We start from the raw sequence: 10,323 nt of genomic DNA, 5'->3' as shown, positions 1-10,323 counted from the left end.
AGATAAGGTACTTTTGAAAAAAATGAATCAAATAAAATAAGATAAATAAATTAAAAACATTTTCTTGAATAAAAGAAAGTAAAACAATATAAAAACAGTTACATAAAAACTAGTAATTAATGAAAATTTGTAAAATTAACTGTTAAAGGTTAGTATTATTAGTGGACCAGCAGCACGCACAATCATGTGTGCTTACGGACTGTATCCCTTGCAGACTGTATTGATATATATTGATATATAATGTAGGAACCAGAATATTAATAACAGAAAGAAACAACCCTTTTGTGTGAATGAGTGTAAATGGGGGAGGGAGGTTTTTTGGGTTAGTGCACTAATTGTAAGTGTATCTTGTGTTTTTTATGTGGATTTAATAAAAAAAACAAAAAAACAACGATACTGATAATAACAAAACCGATACCGATAATTTCCGATATTACATTTTAACGCATTTGGACATCTCTAATATATATATAGCTAGAATTCACTGAAAGTCAAGTATTTCATACACACACATATATATATATATATATATATATATATATATATATATATATATATATATATATATATATATATATATGTATATATATATATATATATATATGTATATATATATATATATATATATATATATATATATATATATATGTATATATATATATATATATATATATGAAAAACTTGAGTTGGTGAATTGTAGCTTAAATATATTCCCCTCTTAACCACGCCCCCAACCACGCCCACCCCCCACCCCCCACCTCCCGGTATCGGCGGTCTCAAGGTTGGCAAGTATGGGATAGCGAAAAAGAAGGACTACAATGAAAGATCTTTAGGTACATTTCTACCATATATGGGTGTGGCGGACCGGTACTTTTCAGAGGCGGTATGGTACCGAATATGATTCATTAGTATCGCGGTACAATACTAATACCCGTATACCGTACAACCCTACTAGTTACTATGGTAATCCACGTCACAGCAGGTCAGACGAGGCACCAAGCAGTGTGGGTGGGGAGCGTTTCCACAGAGTGTTACCAGAGCCTGAAATGTGGGTGTCAGGGACAGACGCGGAAGGAGATTTTTACAAGAAAGTTCTAAAGCTTACTGATATATCAGATGTATCAGATTGTAGATGTTTTTTAGTTTTTTACCCTTCATGTTCATATTTCGCTGTGTTTGTTGCATTTTTCTTGCATTTGGCTTGATTGTAAAATATGTCGATTGAGAGGGGGTGTGATGTTCATATGTTGTCAATATTCAGGGTTTTATCCTTCATAGAAAACAATACAATTCCATTCTGTTTTTAAGGCGGTCTGTCATAAAATTTTTAGCATTCAATCAGACTTTATTGTGAGGTTTTGTATTAGTTTTCCTTAAAATAGATATACCGGCCCCCAGACACATTTTTTTCTCTAAATTTGGCTCCCTGAGTCAAAATATTTACCCAGGCCTGCTATAGGCATACCTTGGTAAAATGTCTCCTCTGTAGTTTTTGGCATGCATTAGGCTGCTAAGCATGCTCTACTTATTTTCACCAGTGTAACCATTGCTAGTAGGAATGTCCGATAATGGCTTTTTTGCCGATATTCCTATATTGTCCAACTCTTAATTACCGATACCGATATCAACGGATACATACAGTCGTGGAATTAACACATTATTATGCCTAATTTGGACAACCAGGTATGGTGAAGATAAGGTCCTTTTAAAAAAAAAAAAAAAAAAAAAAATAAGATAAATAAATTAAAAACATTTTCTTGAATAAAAAAGAAAGTAAAACAATATAAAAACAGTTACATAAAAACTAGTAGTTAATGAAAATGAGTAAAATTAAGTGTTAAAGGTTAGTACTATTAGTGGAGCAGCAGCACGCACAATCATGTGTGCTTACGGACTGTATCCCTTGCAGACTGTATTGATATATATTGATATATAATGTAGGAACCACAATATTAATAACAGAAAGAAACAACCCTTTTGTGTGAATGAGTGTAAATGGGGGAGGGAGTTTTTTTGGGTTGGTGCACTATTTGTAAGTGTATCTCGTATTTTTGATGTTGATTTAATTTAAAAAAAAACAAAAAACGATACCGATAACAAAAAAAAAACGATATCGATAATATCCGATATTACATTTTAAAGCATTTATCGGCAGGCCGATATTATCGGACATCTCTAATTGCTAGCGTTGGTTGTAGTTTGTTTTAGTCTTTGTTTTCTAATAGTACTGACAATAACCATATGATTGCCATTTGTTGTGATATTGTATGCAGGCATGTCGTACTTCTTCCTGAAAATAGCATAATTTCTGTGTAAAATGTGTTGGTTAGAGATTAGTTGTTGACAAAACGGTTGTTTATTCAGCTATTATGGTCCCAGGCCAGCACCTCCACCCCTACTAAGAGGCAGTGGAAGTTTGAAGTTCCTCGGAGTAGCCCAGTCCATCGAATTTTGACCGTGGTTGCAGTACCACTTCTGGCCACATTTTTACATATGGCTCCTTTAACTTCTTTGTACGCTTGTATGACAGTTAGGAATGCTGAGAAACTTTGTCTGTTTCATAATGAGCATAGTTTGACGCAGTAACAATTTAAATGGACCTCCAAAGTGACTCTGCAGTTTTTTGTTGTTTTTGTCAAAAGAATACAATTTGGAGATACCTGCTTTTTTTCTTTTTTTTCCGTACAGCATCTTTAAGAGAGTGGCGTGCGCGTGTTAGCAATTAGGGGGACATGAGGAAGGTGTTTGCCTTGGCTGAGGTGCGCAGTCTAATCAGGCTGTGACAGCCAGACGTGCAACGCTGGGAATGTGAAGTTAATAGCGCTCTCAGTGACCTTACAGGTGTATGCGTTTACAATCCCTCGCTTCATGATTGACTCGTTCGCTTCTGGCGGACCACCGAGGCCGGCGGCGGCGAGGAACAAGGAAATGATGGCTAAAACCCACTCGTCACGCTGAGGGAAATGATAAAGGACAGAATGAATATGACTGTCATACATGTGGGAGGTTGATTTCAGATCTCTTTTTAACATCCAAACACTGTAGAACTATAAAGCCATGCAAGCCGTCAGCGATCAGAACAATGAAGGAAGTCATTTGTGAAAAGGAGCAATACAAAAATATAACTTCAAAGTAGGCTTAGAAAAGAAGATTACCAGACAAGCACAATAACACCAAATCAAAAAGAAAAAAAAGGGCTTTTAGTCAAATAAAATAAAATTGAATAGTATAAAATTAGTACACAAAAGAAGATCTTTAAAGTTGAGGAAAAATATATTTTAGCAAAATAAACAATATGGGTTAAAAAAAAAAACAAGGGACAAAGTTAATTAGCTTACATTTTTTTTTGTGTCTATCAAATCAGCAAAAATAATATAAATATATATTTGTTTATTTTTTTTTTAAATAAAGTGTTCAACCCTGCCAGTCAAAGACTTCAAGAAAGTCATCTCCGAAAAAGGCACAATAACCTCGATAGTTGATCAAAGGGAAGAGGAATTGTCCACGTGGGCTTATAGGGAAGTAAAAGTAAGAACACAATTAAAATAATTAATTAAATGAGATACATCTAAAAATTGAAATAAAATAATTAGAGATGTCCGATAATGGCTTTGTTGCCGATATTCCGATATCGTCCAACTCTTAATTACAGATTCCGATATCAACCGATACCGATATATACAGTGGTGGAATGAACACATTATTATGCCTAATTTTGTTGTGATGCCCCGCTGGATGCATTAAACAATGTAACAAGGTTTTGCAAAATAATTGAACTCAAGTTATGGAAAAAAGTGCCAAATTGGCACTGCCATATTTATTATTGAAGTCACAAAGTGCATCATTTTTTTTTAACATGCCTCAAAACAGCAGCTTGGCATTTGGGACATGCTTTCCTTGAGAGAGCATGAGGAGGTTGAGGTGGGCGTGGTTGAGGTGGGGGGTAGGGGGTAGAAGAGTTAGTGCTGCAAGGGGTTCTGGGTATTTGTTTTGTTGTGTTTATGTTGTGTTACGGTGCGGATGTTCTCCCGAAATGTGTTTGTCATTCTTGTTTGGTGTGGGTTCACAGTGTGGCGCATATTTGTAACAGTGTTAAAGTTGTTTATAAGGGTACCCTCAGTGTGACCTGTATGGCTGTTGACCAAGTATGCCTTGCATTCACTTGTGTGTTTGAAAAGCCGTAAATATTATGTGACTGGGCCGGCACGCAAAGGAAGTGCCTTTAAGGTTTATTGGCGCTCTGTACTTCTCCCTACGTCCGTGTACACAGCGTTTTAAAAAGTCATAAATTATACTTTTTGAAACCGATACTGATAATTTTGAAACCGATACCGATAATTTCCGATATTACCTTTTAAAGCATTTATAGGCCGATAATATTATCGGACATCCCTAAAAATAATGCTTTTCACCGAAGACAATCAGAAACATGATCGGAGGAAATTGTTCATGCAGGCTTCATGATGTTAATTAAAGTCCAACAAAAAAAATCCAAATGAATGAATACATTGTTACTGTCGGGTGTTTTCTAAAAGTCAGTGTCGCCTTTGTGTTCCTGACAATGTTTATTTTAGCAGGTCGGGCTGATGCACATATTAACACAGCAAAACACACCATTCCGCTATCCATACACTTGGGTAAAACGGAATCCATCCTGTTTGGGTCCCACATCAACCTTAAGAAAGTCAATGACTTCACTATAAAAATGGGTGACATTGTTATCACCAGGAAAGATGAGGTCACCTAACTAGGTTCCATTCTAGAGGCTAACCTTTCCTGTGACAAAATGGCAACCAAGGTAATCAGAAAGGTTAACCAACGAACGAGATTTCTCTGCAGAATCTCCTCTCTGGTCAACAAAAGCACCTTGAGGATTCTGGCGGGAACTCTCGTTCAACCCTTTTTCGATTACGCATGCACCTCCTGGTACCCTAGCACCTCCAAAACCCTCAAATCTAAACTCCAAACATCCCAGAACAAGCTAGTCAGGTTACTTCTAGACCTCCACCCCAGATCCCACCTCACTCCTACCCACTTCTCCAAAGTGGGCTGGCTCAGGGTGGAGGACAGAGTTAAACAACTTGCACTGAGCCTAGTCCAGGGGTCGGCAACCCAAAATGTTGAAAGAGCCATATTGGACCAAAAATACAAAAAAAAAATCTGTCTGGAGCCGCAAAAAATTAAAAGCCATATTACATGTGTCATGAGATATAAATTTAATTAAGAGGACTTAAAGGAAACTAAATGACCTCAAATATAGCTACAAATGAGGCATAGTGATGCAATATGTACATATCGCTAGCCTAAATAGCATGTTAGCATCGATTAGCTTGCAGTCATGCAGTGACTAAATATGTCTGATTAGCACTCCACACAAGTCAATGACATCAACAAAACTCACCTTTGTGCACTCACGCTCGACGTTAAAAGTGTGGTGGACAAAATGAGACAGAAAAAGTGGCATAAAACACGTCCTAGAAAGTCGGAGAAATGTATACATGTAAACAAACTATACGGTGAGTTCAAGGACCGCCAAAATAAGTAGGAAAAAACGGCGCTCGCCAAATACTCGAACGAGTGAAGCATATTTAATATAAACAGTGTGATTTATAACAATTAGGGAGGTTTGTGTCATGTTTGTCCTCCTACAGAAACCATACTAAAACAAAAAAATACATTTTTTCCCCTCATCTTTTTCCATTCTTCATACATTTTTGAAAAATCTCCAGAGAGCCACTAGGGCGGCGCTAAAGAGCCGCATGCGGCTCTAGAGCCGCGGGTTGCCGACCCCCGGCCTAGTCTATAAAATCCACTACACCTCCCTGATACCGAAGTACATGTCAAACTACTTCCTTAACGCAAATGACCGCCATAACCACAACACCAGGGGGAGCTCCACTAACCACGTTAAACCCAGATTCCGAACTAACAAAGGTCTTAACTCATTCTCTTTCTATGCCACATCAATGTGGAATGCGCTCCCAACAGGTATAAAAGAAAGGGCATCTCTATCCTCCTTCAAAACCGCAATAAAAGTTCACCTCCAGGCAGCTACAACCCTAAACTAACACCCTCTCCGGATTGCTAATAATCAAATGCTAATAATCAAATGTAAACAATCAAATGCAGATACTTTTTCCTATGCCTTCTGATCTCTCTCTCTCTCTCTCTCTCTCTCTCTCTCTCTCTCTCTCTCTCTATGTCCACTACTTGATGTCCATATCCTACCCCCCCCCACACCCCTGATTGTAAATAATGTAAATAATTCAATGTGATTATCTTGTGTGATGACTGTATTATGATGATAGTATATATGATAGTATATATCTGTATCATGAATCAATTTAAGTGGACCCCGACTTAAACAAGTTGAAAAACTTATTCGGGTGTTACCATTTAGTGGTCAATTGTACGGAATATGTACTTCACTGTGCAACCTACTAATAAAAGTCTCAATCAATCAATCAATTCAGAGTGCACCCATTATGACCGTGTTCGTCATCATATTGTAAATATGATGTCTCATCAAAGACACAACCTGAGCCTCAACCTGGTGTCGTGCGATAAAACAAACTTATTGTTGAGCTTCGGCTGCAGCTTAGTGCATGTTTTATACACACTGTACTGTGCCATGAGGAGGAGAGAGAGAGAGAGAAAGTGGATTGAGGACCCCTGTGGCTACAGTATGGCAGCATATCTCCATGACGCAGCCAGAAATAGATATGAGGAACAATCAGGATAAATAACAACAACGGAGAAGCGAAAAGTACAACAGACGCTGAGCTGGCAGGGATGCCTGTCATGGAGCGAACGCACTGTTTGTCTTATCTCCACTGGGGGATATATTTAGTGAGGAGCTTAGCTTTTAGGAGGCTAGCGTAATGTGTGTGTCGGGAGCTGGCGTCAGCGAACAGTTGAAGAGCTTGGCACTCCACATGCCAAACTGTGTATCGGTGTGTGTGTGTGTGTGTGTGTGAGTGTAGGACAGGTCTATGGGTCTGTACCCCTCCAACCCCCCCTTGCCTCATTCCAGCCTGGAATCTGCCCTTTAGTTTATTAAAAGCTGGTGAAACAATGGAGGGAGGTGAGGTGGAGGGAAGAGGGGGGGTGAATAGAACATCATGACGTGAACCGACTGAGAGGAACAACTCATACAGGACCACGATGGTGTCCTTGGGAAAGACAAGCACACTGCAAAAACTGAAATCTAAGTAGGATTAAATATCTCAAATAAGGGGGATATTTCTGTCTAATAAGATAATTCTTCTCACGAAGCAGAATGTATGTTAGTCTTTTGCTTGTTTTAAGGGTTTTGGTCCTAAATGATCTCAGTAAGATATTACAGCTTGTTGCTGAGATTTGATGAGCTATATTGAGTAAAACATGCTTGAAACTAGAATATCAACTGTTGCAAAGCTGTGTCATCAACACTCACAAGTATAAAACTACTTTTTTAAAGTAATCATTTCTTACTTCAAGCATGAAAAATAAATAAATCATGATTTTGACACAATTGTGTCTCATAATTAAAACAGATGACAGCCAAATGGACTTTGCTGTTTTATTTTCAATGAAACAATAGAAAATCAGTGTTTCCCATAAACTGCCAAGATACCTGTGGCGGTGGGGGCGTGGCTATGGGCGTGGTCACCATGACATCATCGAGTAATTTGCATAATTTACTACAATGATATGATTTTCTCTAAAAAGGCTCAAAAAATGTATACTTACTAATTAATAATAACAGTTTTGTTTTAAACGTCCATCCATTCATCCATCCATCCATAATATAATTACAACACTTTATGTACATATTTATATACAGATTTGAACAATACGTTATTCACTGATATATATTTATTAATTGTGGTTCTTACAAAAAATATATCTTATAAAATATAAAAGCTAAAATGTCTCTTAAATCTCTGCCCCTTTAATTAGTGCATACTAAATAATTCAACTTTAGCCTACTACTACAACCATATTATTTACCAGCAACATAAAGTGAAACAGAGGCAGAGGTGTCCTGCCACAGTCAGTAACAAATAAACAGAAAACAGTAGTGGTCAAATACAAATAAGGCAACAAAAGAAGTATCCTACACTTCTCTTTTGTAAAGTAAATCTGAACAGCCTATATGGGCATCTACATCAACTAAAAAAATTAATGACAGTTAATATTTAAACATTTAAAATGTGACATTTCAAACAATTTTGAACAGAAATAGTTCATGCACATTCAGATAAATTCCTCAAAATTACAATTAAAAACATTTAGGCCGGGGGCCGGGCTGTATATATGCGCACTAATTGACTGAAAGAGCACGCACTCGGCGCGATGATATCATGTTATCGACGGAAAAATGCATTTTTAGACCATATGATTTGCCTGAGCGGCTAGGAGACCCCGAGAGTAACAAGCGCTTGCCTTGTTGCCTTTCCATTAAGAACAATAAATTAGTTTTTAGTATAAGTTTGCTGGTTTCAAGAAATGTAATGCCGAGCGCATATCATTATGTCCAGATAATGGCACTAGCATGTACTTCATTTAAGAATATTTTTCAACATATTCAGCAAAAAAGGTCTCTTTTTTTTCTACCAAGAAAAGTGCACTTGTTATTAGTGAGAATATACTTATTTTAAGGTATTTTTTGGGTTAATTGAGGTTAGCTAATTTGACTTGTTTTGGAAAGTCTTGACAAGCCAAATTTTCTTGTTCTATTGGCAGATAATTTTGCTTAGTTCAAATAAAATACCCCTAATATTTGTATGATTTTTTCTTGTTTTTGAACACTGACTTTTTGCAGTGCAAACAACTCCTTCTCAGAAAAAATCCCTAGTCACGCCAACCTGTGAAAGCGGGCCAAGCCAATAGTTGGCGGTGTCACTTCGGTAAGGGCCTTTGGAATAGTTACGAATTTGGCTGATTCAAACCTTTATTGAAAATCACGGTCAGAAACCTTTATGAGCCACCTTAACACCGAAGCCGTCATGCAGGCATGTTATAAGGTACATATTAACATTGTCAACTGTTACTTCTGAGGTGCAACATGTCAAACTACTAAAGGAAATAAGGGAAATTTAAAAATAAACTGTTCCAGGGTCAAACTGTTAACTGTAACAGATGCAGTGTTTCAAAGTATCATTACTTAACTGTCATCCAAAGGAAACTTTAGTATACAAAACAGTCTCTTACAGGACACTGTTCTAACACTCGCAGGAAATAATGGACATAGAGATAATCTGTTTCAGGGTCAAACAGTCGCCATTACAAAACTGTTATCTGTAACAGATGCAGTGTTTCAAAGTATCATTTTTTAACTGTCATCCAAAGGAAACTGTTCTAACACTCGCAGGAAATAATGTACATAGAAAACCATTATTAACTGTAACAAGCATTGTTTTAAGGGACATTTTAACATTTATCATCATCCAGCAGTTAAATCTATGACATCAGAACTAGATTACTATAACATAGAATTTTGTTATACTCCCTTTTAGATGAAGAGTGACTCATAATCCTTCAAGGAAAATGAGGGTAGAATCAAGCTTCATTTTGTGTCTTTCTCGCCATTACCAGGTCTAAATTGGCTGTCAAAGTGTACCAACTTGTCGGATTACATCCTCACCCTTCAACTATCAAGGTGAGAGGCATGATGTATGATCTAAGATTAACTTTCACGAGCACCGAGGCGAGGAAGCAGATCACTAGCCGATGATGTCAACTAGGGATGTAACGGTAAACGATATAACGATACACAGACGGTTAGTAATACCGTTTTTTTTTGTTTTTGTTTTTTTTATGTCCTGTCCAGCTTCTCAGGCAAATCATATAGCAGATGTAGATGCCCGTATCGGCTGTTCAGATGTACTTTACAAAAGAGAAGTGTAGGATACTTCTCTTGTTGCCTTATTTGTATTTGACTTTATTAAATGTATTTATATTATCATTTGGTGCAGCCGGGCCGGAGCAGGAGGGGATAGAAAGAGAAAAAAAGGAAGACAGAGGGGGGAATTGTGGGGACAAGAGGGGGATTAGACAGAGAGACAAAAACAACAACAGCAAACACAACAACAACAACAACAATAGAGCAACATCAGCAAATACGACATGTACAAATATGATGGTAAAAGTAATAGCAAATAAGCAGTTAGCGAAAATAAAAAATAATACAGAAATGACAATGAGCTTTATTACACTAAAAATGGAGCAATACAAATACCAATAGAAATAGCGCTATTGATAATGAACAATACCAATACTTTACCTTCATTATCAACAATACAGTTGTTCAAATGCAACAATACATATACGTAATGACAA

General features: G+C 37.1%; 1 protein-coding gene across 2 annotated transcripts in view; it reads right to left on the bottom strand.

Annotated features, from left to right (window-relative positions):
- LOC133658110 (amine oxidase [flavin-containing]-like) overlaps positions 1-10,323 on the bottom strand; it is a 151,214-nt gene that overhangs the window by 14,256 nt on the left and 126,635 nt on the right. The gene's annotated exons all lie outside the window — the stretch shown is intronic.

Source organism: Entelurus aequoreus, linkage group LG10 (assembly GCF_033978785.1).
Source record: "Entelurus aequoreus isolate RoL-2023_Sb linkage group LG10, RoL_Eaeq_v1.1, whole genome shotgun sequence".
Taxonomy (NCBI): domain Eukaryota; kingdom Metazoa; phylum Chordata; class Actinopteri; order Syngnathiformes; family Syngnathidae; genus Entelurus; species Entelurus aequoreus.
The sequence above is the reverse complement of the archived record's forward strand: the minus strand, read 5'-3'. Positions and strand labels throughout refer to the sequence as shown.